Raw genomic sequence first — 21,296 nt, forward strand, 5'->3', positions numbered from 1 at the left:
CTTTTGTATTTGCTGGTTAAAATATTAAGTTCTAGCATACTAGTGAGTGTTCTTATTACCACAGATAATGAGACTTTCCATCAAAAAGTGGGAAGGAAAAAACCCTGTGCCTACCTCTTGGAAAAAATAGATATGTCACAGCAATGGTGTGGCACTGCAGTACTGCTGCTCAGTCCAGAAATGAGAAACAGAGGTCTGTCTAATAGATGGTTTTGAAAGTTGAACAAGTTGGCCTTTTTCTGCATTAATCACACTCTTTCTGATAGGCACTAAGGAGGTTTTCACTGTTGGTTCTGTTTTGGTTTATTTCAATTTGAGCAATGCTTTTTTATGACATGTTGATTTGCATTTCATTTCATTGAATGAGATGCAAAAGTGTAGTAATGGGTGCATATATCTGTGTAGCTAAGTTAGAGACCAAAGGCTGGGGCATATTGTTATGCAGTCTTCATAGCAAACTTGCCAGGAAAGAATCTTCAAGCCATCTCAGATTGTGCAACACATAATGTATACAAAATATATACATCGGCTGCCTTTTATATATCCATATGAATTTATATTTCTGGATATATGCTTTTTTTTTCCTACCAACTTCCTTGGTACAAAATACCAAAGGAAGCTGGTTTCCTACCAACTTCTTTAGCAGTTCTTTGTAGTACGTTGGTATTTCTTAGCTCATGGCTACAGCCATGAGTTCCAGAACTTTCTTACATATATTCTCATGTCACAGTTGTTCTCAAAAACAAGGTACCTCCCAAATAAAGCTTGCCAGCTAGTTTGTTCATTGGCTACTTTGATTCTGAGATTATGTAATTTTTACGTGAATAGCTAAATCATTTGGCTTGAATTGCTTAGAGCTGGGCTTCAGCTGTGGATTACCTGAAGACATGCTATCTCCATTAGCCTAACTGTCTTGGTATCCGTGTATTTATAAAGTTGCTAATAATATGACCCTTAACAATAGATAGCTAAAAATTTAGCTGAAGCAGAATTTAAGAGACTTTGCCAAGTCAGATCAGGTTTTAGGGTCAAGTCCTAAAGCTTTGCAGCTTTGCCTAAGTTGCACACTTTATTTTTCTGGAAACTTGGAAGTAGATAGCTGCAAAAGAGTTTAGGCTGCTATTCTAATATGTCCGGTTATATGCTGTATATGTCAATGGTGCTGTTGATACTGCACAAAATACAATGGAATTAAGCAATATCAGTGTCAGTCCCTTGAGATAATGTTGCCATATGACCCTGGGCAGATTTAGACAGTGAATTTATTATTATTGTTAAAGGTTCATTAGAGCTTTGAAAGCACATCAAGGCACCTGTAGAATACCTGATATAGCGCATGATCATTCTAACTTAGGTTACTTAATTATATCTCGATTGATCCCAGTAATTGCAGTCTAGATTTCCCTTGACATTTCAAACTGTTTAATTTTACTTAGACGTGTCTACTGAATGGATGAGAATTATTCTGGTAGCTTTAATGCAGTAACTCTTTTCTTATTTGGACTTATTTTTGTTTTGCTTTTTTGAAAAAGAAGAAACATTCGTTATATGTTTTCTTCTAACTTTCTATTTCGACTATCAACATTTACAGCTTGTAGGGTGGTTTCATCTGTACCATCTGTGGACCATATTGCACATCAGATGGCAGGATGAAATCTGTAACAAGAACATTTTGGGACAGAAAAGTCTTTCAGGGTTTGAAGCCGTGATATTCACAACACAAATGTGCAGAGCCACTCATGTATCTGAAACAGAAGACGGAGAATGCCAAAGCAGCTGCTGGAGTGAAATAAAGGAGAGACCACACAGTTTGGGGAATGTACAGGCAACAAGAACAAAAGAACGTTTGAGGGAACAAGAAAGTGCAACTTCAGGCAGTGAGAAATTGGAGTCAATCATTAGGAATTATTGATGGCAGACATGCAGTCACACAGCAATTAGAGGCTCACTTTGGGAGGCAAGGTCAATTAATACTGAGGTAAAGAGGCAGCATCAAAAAAGCACCTGGTTTAGCAAGCAGCATTTTCTGATCCCTGACTAGGCAACACAGAAAAAAATTGTAATTTGTGGGTTGGGTTTTGGCCGTTTTCATATTCACAAGGCAAGATACCATCACCTATATTATCTTCTGTTTCAAAGGACTGTGTAAGAACATAACATGACACTACAGTTTGCACAAAGATTGATGGGCCCCCAGTGGAGCTACAGAGGTTGATAGGTATCCTTCAGTCCTGAGCCTTCATAATGGTTTGCAGTTCCCCCTGCCTTTAGGTATCTCTTCACTTTCTTCATATGTTCTGGTTTTGAGAGCAATACAAATAAGATCCTTTTGGATATAGTGCTCTGAACACTGTGGATAGTAGGAACTGACAGTTCCCCCACTTCCTAGCTATAAGGAAAACTTCCAAACAGATTTCAACCTTTTTTTTTCCTGAAAATGATGGTCATCAGTTCATCTTAGATCATTCTCTGAACTAGAGCTTATATTTATATTTGTTATGGCTGTTACATGTAAATATTCACAGATAACGATGTATCCAACCTCAGAAATTAGGTTTCAAAAATGTAAACAAATAAATAAATAGCCATGCAAAGGAACTCTCTGCTTTAATTTCTTGTTATTTGTGAACTATCAATTTCATACATACTACACTCAGTAATTTCTATCCTAGAAACATTAGTATGAATGTTTTATTTGATCCAACCTACCAAACCTTTGATATTAAACTTTGCCTGAATGAAGTGTCTGAATTCCACAGACCTGCTCTTGGCATTGTTGAAAGCTGATTGCAAACTTTGCTTTGACTTCCTTTGTTGGGTCTAAAGTGAATCTCACCATCCTGGTGGACAATTCTGGTGTGAGCCTTCTAAATAACTTTCATCTTTCTGCATGAATCACCAATGGTCTTTTATGGTTCATTACACTTTTATCCCTTTTGTATTGTGATGTGAGTTATTCTTTCCCTAGTTGTAATACTGTAACGTTGCATTGGGTCTATTTAACATCAGGGCATCTATGAAATGAGTACTATCCAAATACTTAAAAGCTATTCCCTAAAAAACATTTATGCTGAATGGATGAAACAAGGGGATAGGATGAAACAGGAAGCAAGGCTGGAGATGGGGAGCTGAAGTATGTAAAATTAAATGTTTTTAATGCAGACACTCTGAGGGCAGAGGTAAGAACTGAATTCAGATCTCCAGATGCTCAGACACTGCTGTAATTCCAATGTCATCATAGCTAAGCTTTTTTATCTTTATTATTTTACTGAAATGTTCTTTGGCATCAGTGTTTTTAGCATTAATACTGAGCACACCTCCTACAAAGAAATCGATAGTGCACAGTAAGATGAAAGAGACAGAGTGTTTCTTACAACTAATAAGAACACACTTGCTTTATCTTTCCATTACTCACTCCATAGAAATTAAGCAACTAATCAGCAGGCTTTCCTGGAAGTTCAGCAGCAGCACATAGTGGCACACATGTACTTTCTATTCCTTCTTGATTTTGACTGGATTTTGCAGAATGACCACTGTTAGGAGATAATAATTTCACAAATAGAAAGAGATGGTTGTATAAAAGTCCTGGAGCTGATCACTAGAATCTCAATCGCCCAGACTGTAGAAACTACAGCCAGATTCTCAATTTTTTTAGAACTTTCTACAAAATACTTGGTATTGCAATGTCAGCTCTTGTTTACAGGTTGGCAACTGTACTCCATCTATCATGCAAGACACAGTAGGATGCCACTTCCTTTGCTAAGAAGCATGTCCTTAACAGCAGACTATATGCCAGCAAAAGGAAAAATGCATTACCCTGCCTAAATCAAAGGCATTCTTTGAACAGGAAGAACTTTTGGCACCGGTATAACTGTGCTGCACAACAGAGCCTGTAACAGTGTTTCTCTTCATAATTCTCTAAATTGTGAAATTCAGTTTTGTTTCAGATAAGACAGTGCAAAAGTACCCCTTTTTAGTAGTATTGGAGCGACTGTGAAAAAGTTCTGTGTCATGGAAAACTCTGTAAGCTAGCATTTGTCAAAGCTGAGCCTCTACATAGTTTTTATGGGTTTTTTCCTTGTATAAATTTTTATTTCATGATTCATTTTCAAAATTCAGTAATCTTTCAGTGGAATCCTTTTTAGTAACTAATCTGTGTATTACTTTAGACTGTGGCTGATTGAAATTAATCATATGGTGTGAATTCAGGTTTTATGAGTGAGCCTGGGTTTTTATACACTGTGGAATTAGCACAATCCATTTTGACCTCTTTCACTGGGAAGATACGTTCTGATTTTTTACTAGACAACAAAATGTTATCAATACTCCATGATTTTTAAAAGGAAAATTAGAAGCATGGTAACTGCTTTAAATGATTCAAGAAGATTTTTCTGGTTGTAGTTGGATTTGTTCACTTTAACTAGCTTATAAAGAATTTCCATTTATCTTTGAAAGCATGGTAGGACACTCATGAAGTCCGTAGATCTGAGGACTTTTTTTTCCTTCAGGGATATCTAGATAGAGGTTAGTCTTTTGTTCATCAGGAGATACTATAAAAAAAAATAATTTTGCCATCGCTACTTAGATAACTGTGTGTAATAAAAAAGAATACTACCTACTGTTTAAATGTTTCCAAAGTGCAAGACTATATGAAAAACAACCTCAACAAAATGGATAAGTATATGTAGTACTGACTATTATATAAAATACTCAGCTATACTCTGGCTCTTTCACCATCCCCTGGGTTGCCTCCTCAGAGACACCACTGAAACTTAGATCCATTACCTCTAAATGACGTCTCCATTGCCAAACATGTAATCTAAACTATTTTATAGCCTAGAGTGAAATAATCCTTTTAAACATGGCTTACCTACAGAGGAGGTAGTCTTGCCTAACTTTAAGCTGTCTAAAACTTGAGCTCTAATCTATTTTTATTTATAGACAGTGAAATTAACTTGGCAGCTCCGGCAGGCAGCTTCATCCCATTCTTAAATGAACACCTTCAAAAGGCAACCCTCTCCCCTCGTTCTCCTCATGGACTTGTGAAGGAGCTTAGAGACCTAGATTAGACTGCACCCCTGTACACCACCAATACTGGGTAAAGGCAGCCCCTCTCCTTCTGATAGCCCAATCACTGACCACAGGGACATAAAAAAATTCCCCCCATTCCATTTGACATGTGGAACAGAACCCTGCACTGCAAGTCCTCTGGCTAGGTAGTCATACACAGGAAAAGGACAAGTGGCAGTTTCATACAAGCAAGTAAATTTAGAGCTTACAAAGGTGGGGTTTTTCATGGCAGTGACGTGGTTTGATGAATGAAGCTCTACGGTAAAGGTTTTTTAAATTCCAAATTTGCAGTGCTTCCTGTACCTGTTAGCAGTAAGAGCAGCGAATCATCTCAAAGTCAGTATGTCAGTGCTGGCTGATGTTTGTTGGGATATTTATTCTGAACCCAGCTGGGGAATGGCAGTTGCTACTTTATTTTTGCTGCCTTTTTATTAAATAGTTATTTGCTCTTTCTTCATAAGAGGTGCTACTCATGAACTAACAAGAATGTTACCCATAGCAGAGAAAATGGCCCTGAATCCATCCTGCAGGCAAACCATGGAAATTGGGCATTTTAAAGGTGAAAAACAGACAACTCACAATTACAGCACCCGTGGCCTTAGTGTAATGTTTGTAGTGCAAGGCATTTTTAGTGTTTTAAAAATTGCTTTACACTTTTCACTACCTACACTCTATGGAGGTTTATCTATCTAGGGTATCAAACTTTCATCTTGGTTTCTGACTTTGTTTTGGTTTTGCCAGAAAGTCATAGATGTGTTTGAGCTTTTGGGGTTTTTACAGATGGAAAATATTTTTGAGGTGAGGTGGACAAGCACAAGCCCTTACCATTCTTGGTTTTGTCACTGTTCCCTTTACACAGACAAAATTCCTACTTAAAGCAGCTTATGGTAAATTCCCCAGGCTTGTGTAGCTGCCAGAACTAACAGTCGCTCACTCCCCTCCCAGTTTTCCTACCAGGTCCACACACATCATGGTAGACCAGACTATCTTAATGCAAAGCTTAGCTGCTAAGCTAAGTTAGTCCAGCATTCACTATATCTTAATGGGCTCACGTGCTGTCAACAGCAGGTCTCTCTCTTGGTCTTGCAGAGGCAAATCTCTGAGCCTACAGAGGTCTCTGCTCCCATATTTATAAATTCCCCATCTTCCCCAAAAGAATTATGGGATGTATGTGAATGCAGAGATGGCTTGGCTCAGTTCTCCTGAAGCATTGAAAGAAAGGTAGGTGTGTGCTGAGGGGTGTGTGACCTACCAGCTGGCTTTTCCACAGCAAAGGTTTCCCACAGAGCTTCAGAAACACGTCTAAGACCCACCACGCCTCTCTTGGGCAGCTTCTAGGGTCCTGGCATTGAGCTGTCTTAACCTGCACTCCACCAGGTGTGCAGACACAGAATATTTTAGCTACTCATCTCCCAGCTCTTTCTCTTGTTTCTCAAAGAAAAAAAAACCCACAAGTTAAATGCTGCAGTATCTATATGCCTACAAACATCCTTGCAAAAATAAATTTGTAAATAAGTTATAATGTATTAATTATAAATACTTTTGTCTAACTACCCCTCTTCTTTTTCTTTCTCTGTGTGTAACTTTCCTGGGAGATTAATTTAGGTTAGTCTTATAAAGCTACTGATTTTAATACTAAGTTATATTCATCTGGGGGTCAGGGAGGTTGGTTGCTTTGTCAAGATTAACATCATTTGCTGTCTTTCACTATATTACCATGTCTCAAGCACATTGTACTACCAAACGCACAGTGAGTTATGTTTGCTAACAACTTGCTGTGCAGCTTTTGCATTCCTGCGGGTCTTCTGGTGGCATCAATGAAAGGGAATCATGGGAAGATCCTTAGTCCCTACTTGCATTTTGAAAGCAATCATCTGGGATGGGATTTGGACTTGGGTTGGTCAGCAGGGAAGGCTGCTGTGCTAACCCCCTGCATCGCTTCACCTTGGAATCCACAACAGCCAATATAGAGCCCCCAGTCCCAGTTCGGATAGGGTCTTATTCTCATGACTGCAAGGTGAGCTTTCAGGTCATGTTTTATTTACATATTGGGGTTTTTGTACAGGTTTCTCGGTACCTCCTGCCAGTTAAACAGACAGGTTTGTGATTGCTGTCAGGAGGGAAGGAAACCTGCCTGGTTCACTGCTGGTTAGAAACAGTTCCAAAACCAGCTGCTGTCCAGTCAGCCAAAAAGAGGAAGAAAATCCCAATGGCTACAAAAACTGGACTCATTAGTGCAGTGTGTTATTTTTAACATAAAAATAGTTCATCTCTATTCATTTCCATGATTAGGTGTTTATTGTATAGAATGGTCCATGTCCCAGCAGCTCCAGAGAAAGGGTAGGGCCAGGTTATTATGCAAAACAAGTCCCTCTGAGTTTTCTCATTTGCTTACAAGAGTTTTTGTTCATCCGAGGTAACAAAAAGCCAGCTAATTGTCTTACTATGTTCACTCATGATGCTTAGCAATGTATGAACTTAACATAAAATATCAGACCATATAAACTGGACCTCTGCTTCCAGAGCAGTAGTGTTTTCAGATCAGTAATCTTGCATGTATGGTATCTCTGCCGTCCTTTCCTTTTTATTTTTTTGTGTGTTTTGTTTTCCCTTAGCCCTTGAGGAAGGATTTTCCTTATAGGTAAATTAAGTTTTATGTAACATTCTGTAGTTGAAAATCAGAAGATTCCTCTTGGGTTTTGGCACCCCAAAATTAAAATGAGGCATACTGCTGACTGGCTCAGCAGGAACCTCTTCAAGGGACTGTGTGAGAGTAACACTTTTCCTGAAGTACCAAATGTGCTGTGTGGTGTCACACAGATGGTGGCTCCAGCTGTTGTGGGAACTTTTAGTGTTCCAAGACATCTATACCCTTGGTGCTTGGGTCCTGCCTACACCTGTTGTGATCATCAGCATCAGGAACTTGAACATTATGCAAAAGGAAACTTGAAAATCAGAAGACTTTGAGCTTTTCGCTTCCAAATGAAGTTGAGGGTAGAAGGAAAAGCCTATCACTTGTGAGGGGAAGACTTGAGGAAGGAGTCCAGTGCGAGCAGCAAGTCAGAGTTGAAAGCAGAGAGATATTAGGAGTGGTTTACAAAATCCTTTAAGAGAAGCTACTAGAGAGGGAACCAGAAATTACTAAAATTGGCATGAGTAGATGGACATGAAATGGAGACAGGTAAACACAATGATCATTAAAGTACTGGTCGAAACAGAGTCTGCTTTGACTTCATCAAACACTTTGGTCAACTACCAGGTCGTTTAACTGCCCACTGACTGGGAGAACAATGTTGCTACTCAAATCTTATCTGGTTTCACTGGAGACGAGTTGCTGAGCAACCAGATAGACCAAGAGCACACTGAAGAATGTAAATGCCACCTCTCTGCAAAGAAGTTTGTCCTTCACGGCATTGCCATCAAGCATACTGCCTTCTCCTGTAAACACCAGTTGACACTTGCCTATCAGGGAACAAGAAGGGAAATTCCACCATGACATTAGGAAGAAAAAGCCTTTCAAGCACTGGTTGCCCAGAGGGACCGAGGAATCTCCATCCTTGGGTATATTTACAACTTGACTGGAAAAGACCCTGAGCAGCGTGTGCTAACTAGGCCCTGTTCTAAGCAGGGGGCCGGAGCAGGTGCTCTCCAGGGGTCCCATTTTTCTATCACCAGTAAGCAACCGCATACCAGCTCAGTGAAAAAGAACGGACGTTTCTAGGTATGTGTAACTTCCCAGTAATATAAGCTGTGCTGCTGTAGCTAACATGAAAAAAATAATACCGTGGTGAGGTTTTAAGATGCAAATAGCTTGCATACACGTAAACCCACATGCGGGGACACATGCAAGCATTGACGTTAACTGCTCTGTGGGAAAGCAGTCCAACAGCAAAATATGAGGGTGGAAGGAGGGGTGCTTGAGGTTGAAGAAACCCTTGGAAAAAGCATGAATTCTTGTTCTTGCCGGATTTTGTTTCCGATATGCTTGAATTGAGCCCGTGTAGCAAACTGAGCAAAAGCTCTGAATTAATGGAAGGTAATACAACCAGCATTGAGAGCTGGTTGCACAACTCATGTGCATGCTAAAGCTCTTCTTTGTGCACCTCCCTTCCAAGAAGTGCCAGAGGGATGAAATAAATTCTCTCTCCTGAAGGGGGGAAACTCCATCAAGTCATTTAGTCTGGTATTTTCAGCAGTCCAGTATAAGAAATGGTCTCACATTTATCCTCAGAAATTATTATAACTATGGAGATAATTGTATCCTAGTAGATAACTATGCTAGGGGACATCATTTTGTCCCCAGTCACAGGGGAGAAGCGCACAAACCTTGACCTCAAAGGCACTTACTTCATCTATGAGAAAAATTCAGGTATATTGAATGGTTTCAGTTCCAGGAACGTAATCCCTCATAACAATCAGAAATCAATCTTTAGATATAAAAAGCTCTGCTTTCATAAACTTTATCATTCTGATCACTATATTACACCATTTTCATGTCTATAAGTGAAGTCCCTGGAGCATTAGGAGCTCCTTCTCATGTGCTCTGGGTCTAACACAGCAGAACAACACTGACCTCTCCGCTCACTAATGTGACAACATCCTCCCTGACCCAAGCCTAGCAGAACTAGACCCAGCATTTCAGCATAATGGCAAGATAAGTGCCAAATCCCAAAATACCGCAACTTCGTTATCCCGACTCCCCTGCATGTACGTCTAAAGATTACATTATCCCTTTAGGTCTCCTTTCTGTTCAGCTGCTGTGTCCCTCTTTTCTCAGTCATTTCCAGAGCCACTACGTCAAAGAACAGTTTCCCATCTTACTACTGTGGACTCCATTCTCTCTTCTTAGATATATAGCTTCATGTTTACCTGTAATGAAGTAATATATTATATGCTTGCTTAACCAACTGATTACAGCAGTGACCTATTTTTGTTTCTGTTCCTCTGATCTTCGTGCCTGTTGCAATACAATGAGTTTATGTTTTCTTCTGTATCACAGATCAAAATGGAAAATGGCCAGGAGACAACCCAGGTGGAGCTCCGCTGGTTAACACCCCTACTGAGCAGTGATTCATTGTCTAGCATGGAGACTAAAAATTAACCGCTGGATTTTGAGCCATCTGGTATATTCATTTGCAATAACTTCATGATCAAAGAACTGTGCAAAACTAAAGTCTCATACTTCATAGCTGTCTTCCTAACTGCCTTCACAAATTAAGATCTTGCTCTTCTGAAAAAGATACCAGGTTATCTCAGCAAAATCTACTTTCTGTAAATCCATGACAATTAGCATAAATAATGTACTTACTTTTGTTTTGGTGTTTATTAACACAGTCATTTTGGGCAGCATGCATTTCAGGCTATAGACTCCCATCGGGCCCATGGCCAGAAGAATGCAGGCAATTTGAGGCTACGGAAAGTTCAGAGCCTGAATTGCCCAAGTTAGTCTGTATAGCTTTCAAAATACTGTTCCAGTGTGAACATCTTTCCCACCCCTTGGAGATCCCCTGCACTTCCAGTTATTCTGAAGGTGAGTTTTAATGACTCAAAGCAGTCTTCTGCCAGCTCTTAGGAAGTTCTGGCATGCTAACAATACACAGTTTGGGATGTTAAGATGTCTGGTATCACTGGTTGTTATTTAGAGCCTTTTAAGGCACCTACTGTTTCCTCCGCAGCAGTGACACCACTTGCTTTTTTCCCCCCAAATGTGGAGCTGGGGTATTTATTGAAATTCCTAAAATAAGTCCACTGCCAACCTTTTGTTCATCTTATGGTTTATACTGTGCATAGGCAAAAATCCCAGGCAAGCTTGAGTCAAAAATGAGTCTTAACAAATCCCCTTGAAGTGTTTCCTAACAAGAGCACAGTTACATTGGTGGAAGCTTCTCACCTGCCTACATTACTGATGGCATTTCTACCTCTCCTATATAGCAACTAATACATTATTAAAATCACTTTGTTCCTATAGAGTTGCATTCTTCTGAAATGGTTATTATCCATATTTCTGTTGCTCTTCACCTCTGTAGCATCCTTGCACTTCTGTGGTTCTACATGACAGCAGCCTTCTGGCAGCCCCCAAGGCAGCCCCTCTCCCGTGCGCTGCTCGTCATCCTCTCCTTTCCATGGAAATCTTTATTGACCCTTCAGAGTTCCCTGTCTGATCAGCACAGCCTTAGTGTGGGAGACATAGAATCATAGAATAACAGAGTCACAGAATGGTTTGGGTTGGAAGGGACCTTTAAAAACCATCTAGTTCCAACCCCCCTGCCATGGGCAGGGACACCCTCCACTAGACCACGTTGCCCAAAGCCCCATCCAACCTGGCCTTGAACACTTCCAGGGAGGGGGTATCCACAGCTTCTGTGGGCAACCTGTTCCAGTGCCTCACCACCCTCACAGTAAAGATTTTTTTCCTTATATCTAATCTAAATCTCCCCTCCTTCAGCTTAAAGCCATTACCCCTTGTCCTGTCACTACACTCCCTCATGAACAGTCCCTCTCCAGATTTCCTGTAGGCCCCTTTCAGGTACTGGAAAGCTGCTATAAGGTCTCCCCAGAGCCTTCTCTTCTCCAGGCTGAACGACCCCAACTCTCAGCCTGTCTTCAAAGGAGAGGTGCTCCAGCCCTCTGAGCACATTCAAACGTTCTTACAGCGCTCCCAGGGGAGGCCCTTGGCAGCCAGGGGGGATCCCTCGGCGGTGCCCGCCGGCCCTGCGAACCTGGCCGTACCCCCACTGCCCTAGGTCCCGCGGGAAAGGGACGCAGTTATCGGGGATTCACTTACACACGCAAGCAGCGCCAAGGACGTCATCCTTCCACGAAACCTTTCCTCTGTGCCTAAAAACATGACGTGGGGTTTTTTTTAATATATAATGTCGTTTGACTAGATTTTCACAGCTCCCCACAAGCGTCAATGCCTCATGAGGAAACAAAACAAAACAAAAAAAACCCCAAACGTGTAACACCTCTGCTGACGCACCGGTCCCTCGGGCGCGCGCGCCCCGGCCGGGCCCGGCAGCGGCACCCGCGCAGCCGCAGCGCCGCCTAGCGGCTCCCGCGCTGCCCCTCCGCGCCCGCCTGCGCGGGCGGCCCGGGCGGCCCGGGCGGCCCGGGCGGGCGGGGGGCAGCTCCGCCCGCAGCGCTCCTGCCGGGGAGGGGGGCGGGGGTGCCTCTCGGTGCCCGAGGGGGTGCTTCTAGGTGCCTGGGCACCGGTCGGCATGTGCTGCCGCGGGGGAGAGGCCGGGCGACCAAGCCACCGGGCTCTGACTGCTCTGCGGGGCCGGTGTGGGCTGCCATCTCCCCGGGAACCTCGGAGGCCCAGCTGCCGCCTAGCAAAGGTGGCACCGCTTCTGCTGGGGGTGGGGAAACCCGTGGCATTAACGGGAGTGAGTTTCATTCCCCCGAACAAGCTGGTTGCGCTCACCCTTTGGTGAGCCCCCCCCCCCACTCCTGCAGGGGCTAGGAGCAACCTGGCCGCTGCTCATGGCTGCCCTGGGCAAGTGCGTGTTTGCTGATCTCAGCCCTCGTCTGCCTAGTGGCGTTTTCCTGCTCCTTGGCCTTCACCGCTGCAAATTTACCATCTTTCCCCTGAATTATGCATCCCTGACCTGGGGCGCTGTTGTAAAATTTAAGCAGTTCTTATCTTCTCCTCTACTACGCAGGTAAGTAACCATTTTCCTTTCTGTTTAGACCCTTGCATCGCTAGTTTGCGCCTTCCCTGCCCGGGCCAGCCCTGGTGATAGTAAATGTCAGTGAGCAATGGTGCACAGGTGAAATCTCTGCCCTGCCGGAGAATGTGACAGTGATCTACATAATTTCTAATAGGTTGAAGTCCATTCTCATTCAAATCAAAGTATGCCACAATATAGCGACAGCAAATGCTGCCTGAGGACATACTGTGAACCTGACCGTGGAAAGAGCCTCTGCACGTCTGGCCAAGCACCTCTTGTCCTGGGATCTCTCCAAAGGGTACAACACTGCTATGTCAAGCTACAGCTCATTTTTATAGCTGCTGGTACGCTAAGTAAGGACAGTTCACGGCAGAAATGCAGGTTTAGCCTAACTTCTCTTCACCAAACGTCTGTCTGAAAGAAAGTGTGCTTGACGGTACATGCGTGTGTGTGAGCACACCCCATTCAGGATAGGGTGGAACCAGGATGTTGCCTGCCCGAGAACGCGAGGCTGCCGCTTGGCAAAGCACGCAACCCCTGGCAACGGGCCCAGAAAACCAGAGCACCCCACAAAAGAAGTAAAACAAACAAACAAACAAACAAAAACGCAAGCAGAAAAGAGCTCTCAAATAGGCTTCCTTACTTGGCCCAGAGGCAGATTTTTTTTTTTTTTTTTTTTTTTTTACCTTGAAGTCCTCCTGTAAGCAACACCCGAGGACAGAGAAGGCACTGCCTGCCTACCTTTCTCCTCTGTGGCTGCATCTCCTAGGACAGCCCACTCACCACCCCTGAATCCCCCTTTTTTTTTTTCTGATGAGAAATTTAGGCTCACGCGAAGGGAAGTCTGCCCTCAAGTTGCCAATGTACCCGCTTTGGATAGAGCCGGTCTCCAGAACCAGCAGCACACTATTGCATCACACCATCTGTTCCTATCACTAGATTTCTTGTAGTCACACTTCAAAGATTTGCCCCTGCACTGCTCCAGTGTCTTTGGTGTCCACCCTGCAATATCCGCATGGAAATGGCATTGTAAACTCCATCATGATGTATGCTGCCAACATGTGTCCAGCTCCTCAGCTGGATGCAGGCCGGATTTTGGCAGGCAGGGCTAGGGAAACACAAAGGCTGCATGTGACTTCTAGGGTGCCTCTTTACTGATAGAAACCCGGCTCTGTGATCATCTCTTCAGTGTCTTCAGCATGTGAGGATGGAGACAAAGGGTGGATGCAAAAGAGGTCAAAAGCAGACCACATAAGACATCCAAGGCAAAGGGAAGTAGGTAGCTGGGGAGGGCTGCAGTGCAGAGATTAAAGAGGCTTTGACTTGAGTCTCCAGTTAAAGGACAGCCGTGACTGGTGACAGTGACCTGGAGATGAAAAAACAGGAAGTCAAGAACTGGGTGATGCAACTTGTTCTGACAGTATCAGAACAAGCCCAAGGTCCACCTGCACAAAGTTAACATTTTTTACCAAACTGTTTTACAGTATTTGACTGCAACCTTCTGATCTGATACTAGAAGTCCTAAAGCCAAATTTACTGTGTCCCCAAACTACAGCTCCTTAAAATATCTTCGTTTTTTTTCTTTGCATATTTCTCATCTGACTGATGGTCTGGTGCTATTTAGGTTATTCAAAATAGCCGTTGCCCGAGGTGACTAGATTGTCAGGGAATTGTTTCATGTAGGATGGAGCTGCAGTCTTTGAACATGACAAACAGTCTGCATTGAGCTACTTGATCTCACCAGTTAGGGGTATTCACAAATGTAACTATGGCACAATATTTAAGCCACTTTTTGAGAAATGAAATCCAAAAGTGAAAATTTAGAAATACGTGAAAAGTATTAAAGGAAGAAAAAAGGAGAAGGCACTGATTTGTTGTTGGGTTTTTTTTTTTCCTTTAGCAGGAGAGCTTTTCCAGTAGCAGACACAAAAGGAACAATTAACCTTTCTATTGCAGTTTTCAACCACAAATTTTAAAATGTTTTACAAAAGTGCTCAACTATCACTGGCAGAAAATCTGAATCAAACCCAGTGGAATTACTTGCTGCAGCTCTGCCAATGAGGCAAAAGCAGAATTAAATGTTAGTAACTGTCTTGTCTCTTAATTCTCTGCACTGACTCTCACTGCTGTAAACTATATTATCTATACTGAGACAGAAAGGTGAAAAAATGCTCTCTATGCGCTTTAGACCCCAGTGAGGATCAAAACATATTAGTGGATTAATGAAATGGTACTGCATAAATCAAATGCACCATTCTTTTTTAAAAGTTACCTTTAGCATTTTTAAACCATGTAATACATTCATATTTGGCTGAGCCTTTAAAAATTATTCTTTATAATAGTTTATGTACCACAAACATTTGTTTATAAAGTAAAAGAGATTTTTGCTGAAAGGGTTCTGTGTGTTCTGATCAACTTGAGGAAATCTCAGGAACACTGGAGAAGGCTCCCTTTGGTTTTGTCAACACCAACATGAGGAACTACTGTAGGTTGTAACTACAGGGTATTCCTTCCTGGTATACACTTCCAGACCACCAAGGGGTTTTTACTTCTAATCCTTACATATGGGGGTTTTTTTCCTAGAAACAATGCATGCTTAGTGCTGTGTAAGTTAAAATACCATTAAACATTTACGTGGTTTAGTAAGGCAACACATTTCCTGACAACTAAGGAACCGTGGATGTTTCAGAGGGCACAGCCAAACTGTTGGGCTGGCCCCAGACTAAAGATTTATTAGTGTCCGGTCTATCCACTGATCACACTCTTCAGTTACAGCCTGAATAAGCTCATTGCTCAAGAAGGACTTTGCGACATCCTTGCAGTGTACCAAAGTAACTTCTATTCCATAACCAATGGGACAAAAAGGCTTTAACTAGAAAATGTTTGTAACATTTCACAATGTCTAATGCAAATAGCAGATCTCTGAAGTGTCAAGTTGGCTTAATTGGAAGGCATTTAAGCCTCAGGACTTGGTCTCAGGTCTGCTGTTGATACTAGCAAATGCTTTGAAGGTAGGGAAAGGAGTGCCTTATTGTTATAATTGCTGTCCTTTGGCTGAAATACTTAAATGAATTGCATTTTCTTCTGCTTAGAGCTGTTTATCCCAACGTAAATGTAGATACAAACAAACAGAAGATAGCCGGTGTTTTCAAAGCCTGAATGTCTATCCCAGCTTCCCCAGTTTGGCTCTCAAACTAGAGAGACCAAGCCTTTCCAGTTCCAAACTATCATTGCTTCACCCAGTTGGAAGCCACTTGGGATTTGTTTGGGGTTTTTTAATGCCATTCCCATACTTAAAAAGTATTGGGGAAAAAAATTCATCTACCGTATGACTTACCAGGGAGATGGCCGATAACTTTTAGATAAATGTGAACTGAGCCCCTGTTGGAATCAGCAAACCTGAGCTGCAGCTGACAGGTCAAGTAAGGACAGAGTTTTACTCCAAGGGACTTTATCTGTGGCATGGCCAACACTCAAAGGTGTGAATTCAGGCCACGAGTCCATCCTTCAGCTAAACACATCCTAATGGCAATGACAGCCCACCTACCTGTGCTTGGCGTTTGCAGTGTTTTGGGGTTATTTGGGTATTGGTATGAAATGTGTGATTTAAAATTCACCTAACACACTATCTCATAAAAGATTTGTTTTATGAAGCATATTTAGCTTGTCTGATACAAAACAATCATGAAACAACGATCTATACTATTCATGTTAAGTATTCAAGGGTGTCGGGTCATGCTGCTGGAACGTGGCTTTCTTCCCTTTAAATATGAAGACTTCCAGCTGTATGTTATTAGGGAAAGGCTTTGGAGTTCTCAGCACTGACGGTAATGTCAGGAAAAGCTTGTACGCTGCCATGGCTCATAAGCCTCCTGCTGCTGAAAGGTGTTTGTAGCTCCTGGCAGTCTCCTGTTGGCACCATCTATCTAGTGACAGTCACTATTTAGCAAAATCTAGTCCTGCATTAGTACTGAGCAAATGCATAGCTGAATTGCCCTTGGTGTTTCTTTTCCCTCATTAATGTTCTCGTACACCTCTGAGACCGCTACTGCTGCATATTTTTTTCAGTTTGTTCTTGCTTGCAAGGAAAAGCTTACCTTTTCATTTATAAGCTGACTCTTTTCAACAATAGCAACATGACGAAAGCTTTTACTGGAAAAGAACAAAGAGTTAATTTTTTTTCTGGCTGGCCCCAAGTGACCCCTTGTTCCCACTGCCTTTGAAATTACTGAAGTTTGCTTAGCCTGAAAAATCACAACTATAGGAAAAGCAATGTTGCACTGTTCTATTTTAAAAAGGAACAGCAGAATTTTAAAAATAGAATCATCCTTTTTTTTTTTTCCTGACTGTGGCATCTCCAACCCAAGTATGTTGATGCAATTTCCAAAGCACTAAGAAATGTCTTAGGTCAGATTTAAGTCAGGTCAGCCAAATCCAGGATCAGTGTAAAAATGAGTTGTTCATCTGGTCTGGAATGAGATCTTTCTTCCCATCATTCTTAGTTATAAAGCTATCTTTTGTGTGGTTGAAGCTAAATTTAAGCCCAGGCTGAGTGTATTTTGTGTACTATCTATGCGTGTTTTATGCATCAGCAGCACACTGCATTACTACTAGTCTGCATACACAATTAGGGCTTTATGATCTTTGAAGTCAGTTAATACAAAGATTTATATATTTGCAGCAATAAAAGTCTGGGAAGTAATAGGAATAGATGTTTCTTAGAGCTACAGTCTGATTCTTCTTTGACTTGTGTTGGTTTGGCTCCATTGTCTTCAGTGGAGTTAATCCTCACCCTGATTTGAGCACCAGAAGAAGAGAAGAAGAAAATCCATCCCTGAATGTATGCCTAGGGAGGTCTGCTTTTGCAGGGCTTGCTTTCCTTTCAGACCATAGCCCTGCGCAGGGGAAAGCACCGAAAGAGAGAGCAGACCCTACCATGGAAATTAACCGTGCAGCACATTTCTTCCACTGACCAGCTCACAGCAGCATCTTCAAGATGGGGACTGAGCCTGGCTCTGCCAACCGATGCCCGACGGGGCAAGCCTGGCCCTGATGTGCCGCTCCCGAAGGGGCCGGTTTGCTGGCAGGGGGGGCTCCTGCCTGCTCCCTGGTGATGCTCCTCCGGGCAGGCGGGAGGGAGGTCGGTCACGCCTGGGCGCAGGAGTGAAAGTCACATTCAGAGAAGCGTGGATTGAAGGAAACGGTAAGGTGAAAACGTACTGATTTAATACATGCATTACTATTTTGTAAAGAACGTCTTATAGGCTGCTTCTTTCTTTGCCAAAGCATTCAGCTACTGCAATAGGATTTAAAAGTAAAATGAGTTGAACTTTAACAGATCTATAGTAGCAGTTAACTAGCAAAGGAAAGTCCGCGTCTAGCTATTTCCTGGTGCTATAATGTTTTGATAACAATGGTACACAAAGACTTGTTTTGTTTAGCGTGCGCCATATTATTGCATTTCAGACAAAGTCTTGATTCTTTAAGTCCAAGACAAAGTCTCGATTCTCTGTGTTTGAGGCAAAACCCCAGGATGGAAAATACGGATTTGAAACGTCCCAAACGACAAAGGAGTAAGGAATCAGATTAGCATCAGTTTCTGCCTCTAGCTACAATGAAAACAAAGATAAGGCAAATATGTATTTTCTAATTGGAGGGACAAATTTAGGAAAGATTTTGTTCCTTATCTTTCCCTGTCTGATTATGAAATTGGAAAAATGAAAATATTCTTCCCATTCTCTGCACACATACCCTACCCCAGCCAGACCTGTCCTTTCTGTGCTGAGATTTGCTTCGGTACAGCAGCAAGTTTCCTTTCAAGAGCTCACAGGCATAGAGAGCAGCTTTGTTTACCACCCCCAGGTGCAAACCTCATTAACTAATGTTTACTTCTTTTGTGTTTTCAGCTTTCAGTAATGAGCTGGGTTAATGGATAGTGAAGATGGTGGTGGGGAAAATGGTAAGGAAAATTCAGGAGCTGGTTTTACATCTTTCAGTTTTACAGGCTCATAGGCAAAATGGCTATCAGCCATTTAGCTATTCCCCCCCCCCAAAAAAAAAAAAAAAAACCAACACCCTTGGATATAATGAACCTTCTACATAGGTTTTGGTTTATGTAGGTTTTTTTTTCAGGATGGTGGGAAACGAAGCACAGCCACCCCCCTGACTTTTTGCAAGTTATAAATACTGTACAAAATTCTTCTTCTGACACTGGAAAATGCTTTCTCCTGTTGTTCAAAGTGACTCCAGATGCTGATGTACTTAGTACACAGCGCAAATAACCCGACTGGAATGAAAAAGCAAGGTAATTGAGTTTACAGTCATCTGTCAATATTCCTAAGGGACAGACTGTTCAGCCTGCCAAGTTTGTTCTGCTTATGCACGCATAAGGAGAGCGTGAACTTAAACTGACTGGAGATTCCCACAGTAGATTCTCCCTGGTGAACAGGGGATCTCTGCTGCTGTAATCGGGTGAAGGCGATGCAATCGCTCCTACCCTAGTCATTCTCCCATGTCCTGCAATATCGGGAGGTGGGCTGAACGTTTGGCACGAAAAGAAAGAAAAGGTTATGGTAGAACTGAGTTCTTCTGCATCAGATTTTCCCCTGACCCTAGCCCCATTTTCAGAGTGCAAAATATTAGCTTCTTCCTAGGCTTTTCTATGCCTCTCACTATTTTAATATCTGAGAGCTTCACATATGTTTATCTTTCTAATAGACCAGTGAAGTGAAGGATTGTCATCCCTATATGTGAAATAGAACAGGAGGATCAAAGTGAAAAGTTTCTTTTAACTTTGGGTGAGCAGACTGTGACAATTAGGAGCTGATTTCTTCAAAGAACTTGGCTATTTTATACTTCAAACAGTTATATATTTGACTAACCGCTGTCCCTCATTTAAGATAGTTCCATGAAAAGGGATCTCCATGACCATACAATCGGTAGCAATCTCCATCCCAAACACCGGAGCAAGTCAATGCCCATAGCAGAGCAGACATACAAGACACCTGTGAGAGAAGAAGCTACTACGGCCAGTGTTTGGTGCATGTTGGAAATACATGAAAGAAAAGCAGACAAGACAGGAGAATCTGAGAGATGAGGCAACAAGAGAATATTCAGTCGTGTGGTCTGGGAGGAAACCAGGGAACATGGCTCTGAGGAAAACTGAAATGAAGAGCATCTTCAGATGAGCTCTGGCTGGCAGGAGCTGGTGGGGACACACAAAGGAACTGCCTCCTGCTGTTTGGCTTCTGCTCTGTGTCTGAGGAAACAAAGTTGTAACTAACTCAGGGAAAAAGTGGATCCACCACAAATTTCTTCTTGCAGTAGAAACAACCCTCAGCACATTGGCTTCAAGGCCATTGTAAGGCACAAGTCCATGGACAAAAGCATCCGGCTCCTGATCGGAAAGGTGAGCCTCCACAGCAGCAGCCAGTGCACAACAGGTCTGATGCTAGGTGGGTTGGATCTCCTGCGTATTCGCTATGAAGCTGGCATAGACAGGTCCAGAAAATCTTGTATGTCAGATTTAAAACTGGGAGGACTCAAAAAACACAAGCATGGGGAGTCAGGTCAGAGTTACCTTCACAAGTGGGTGCCGTGCCCAGAGCTGTTTAGCTTGGCCGCCCTTCCTGAGCTCTCCTGCTCTCACCTGCATCAAGTGTCTTGCTGAGGAATCTGGCATGGCCAGTGGCAAGCTGTAGTTTCCCTCATGGTCCACTGTGAGGACCTGGGGTTTCACCATGGGTGGTGGTGTCTGCGATGAGTAAGGAACCTTGCAGATATGCAGAAACCAGTCCTGATGAACCAGAGCCCAAGCCACTTCACCCAGCGTAAGCAGGACAAGTTGGCCCAAGCCTCCTGGTCTCCCCTGCAAAGAAGACAGGCAAGACTGAAAAAGAGCTGTGGGCAAGCAGGAGGGGGCCAGACACCCAGAGGAAGGCAAGTCTGAGTGCCAACAGCCCCTGAGACTTGCTGAGCACAGGCAGCTACGGGTCTAGTTGCTGAGCCGCTTCCCTTCCTGTGAATGAAGGACACTTGTGCTGGCACCAGCACAGCTAGGACCAGAAACCACAATTAGAGACCTCCCTCTGCAGGTATCCATAGGGGTCCTCTGCTCATATCTCAAAGCAGTGATGTGGTGGTGGTAAGAAGGGGATCGGCTCTGGCTATGCATAAGCATGCTGTGCAGCGGCACCTGGAAGTAAATGACAGTGCCCTAGTCCAGGTGGGATATGTGAATGAAGAAGGTCAGACCATGCAGTGGCATCTCCCTGTGTGTAAGGGGCTTTGGGCATGGTAACAGGACCAGGCAGCAAAGAGCAGATTTCCAAGGGTCCTGGGCACGTGGTGGCGTCTTGGTGTGCTGTTCCCAGTCCGACAGCCGTAGCAGCTGCAGGATCTGCTGTACTCCCAAGCCTCGGGCAGCCATCGCCTCCAGTGAGAAACAGGGAAATGGGAGAGGTGAACGAGTGAGAAAGGGGTAAACAGTATTTTGCTCAAACTTAAGCGGTGAATATTCTTTGCTCAGCAGTTGTTCTCAGGTACCCCAGTGTCCCA

At 42.9% G+C, this 21,296-nt stretch overlaps 1 long non-coding RNA gene across 4 annotated transcripts in view; it reads right to left on the reverse strand.

Annotated features, from left to right (window-relative positions):
• Positions 1-10,523: 10,523 nt before the first annotated feature.
• Positions 10,524-21,296, reverse strand: part of LOC129202638 (uncharacterized) — a 29,538-nt gene continuing 18,765 nt past the window's right edge. The window contains exons 4-6 of one of the 4 annotated variants that reach the window (XR_008575775.1): positions 20,320-20,607; positions 16,838-17,891; positions 10,524-14,106 (exon numbers count right to left, since the gene is read on the reverse strand). This is a non-coding gene — a long non-coding RNA (uncharacterized LOC129202638). Of the gene's footprint in view, positions 14,107-16,837; positions 20,608-21,296 lie in introns of all 4 variants that reach the window. The other 3 variants (XR_008575777.1, XR_008575774.1, XR_008575773.1) reach the window with 3 other exon arrangements.

Source organism: Grus americana, chromosome 2, assembly GCF_028858705.1.
Source record: "Grus americana isolate bGruAme1 chromosome 2, bGruAme1.mat, whole genome shotgun sequence".
In the NCBI taxonomy this organism is placed as follows: domain Eukaryota; kingdom Metazoa; phylum Chordata; class Aves; order Gruiformes; family Gruidae; genus Grus; species Grus americana.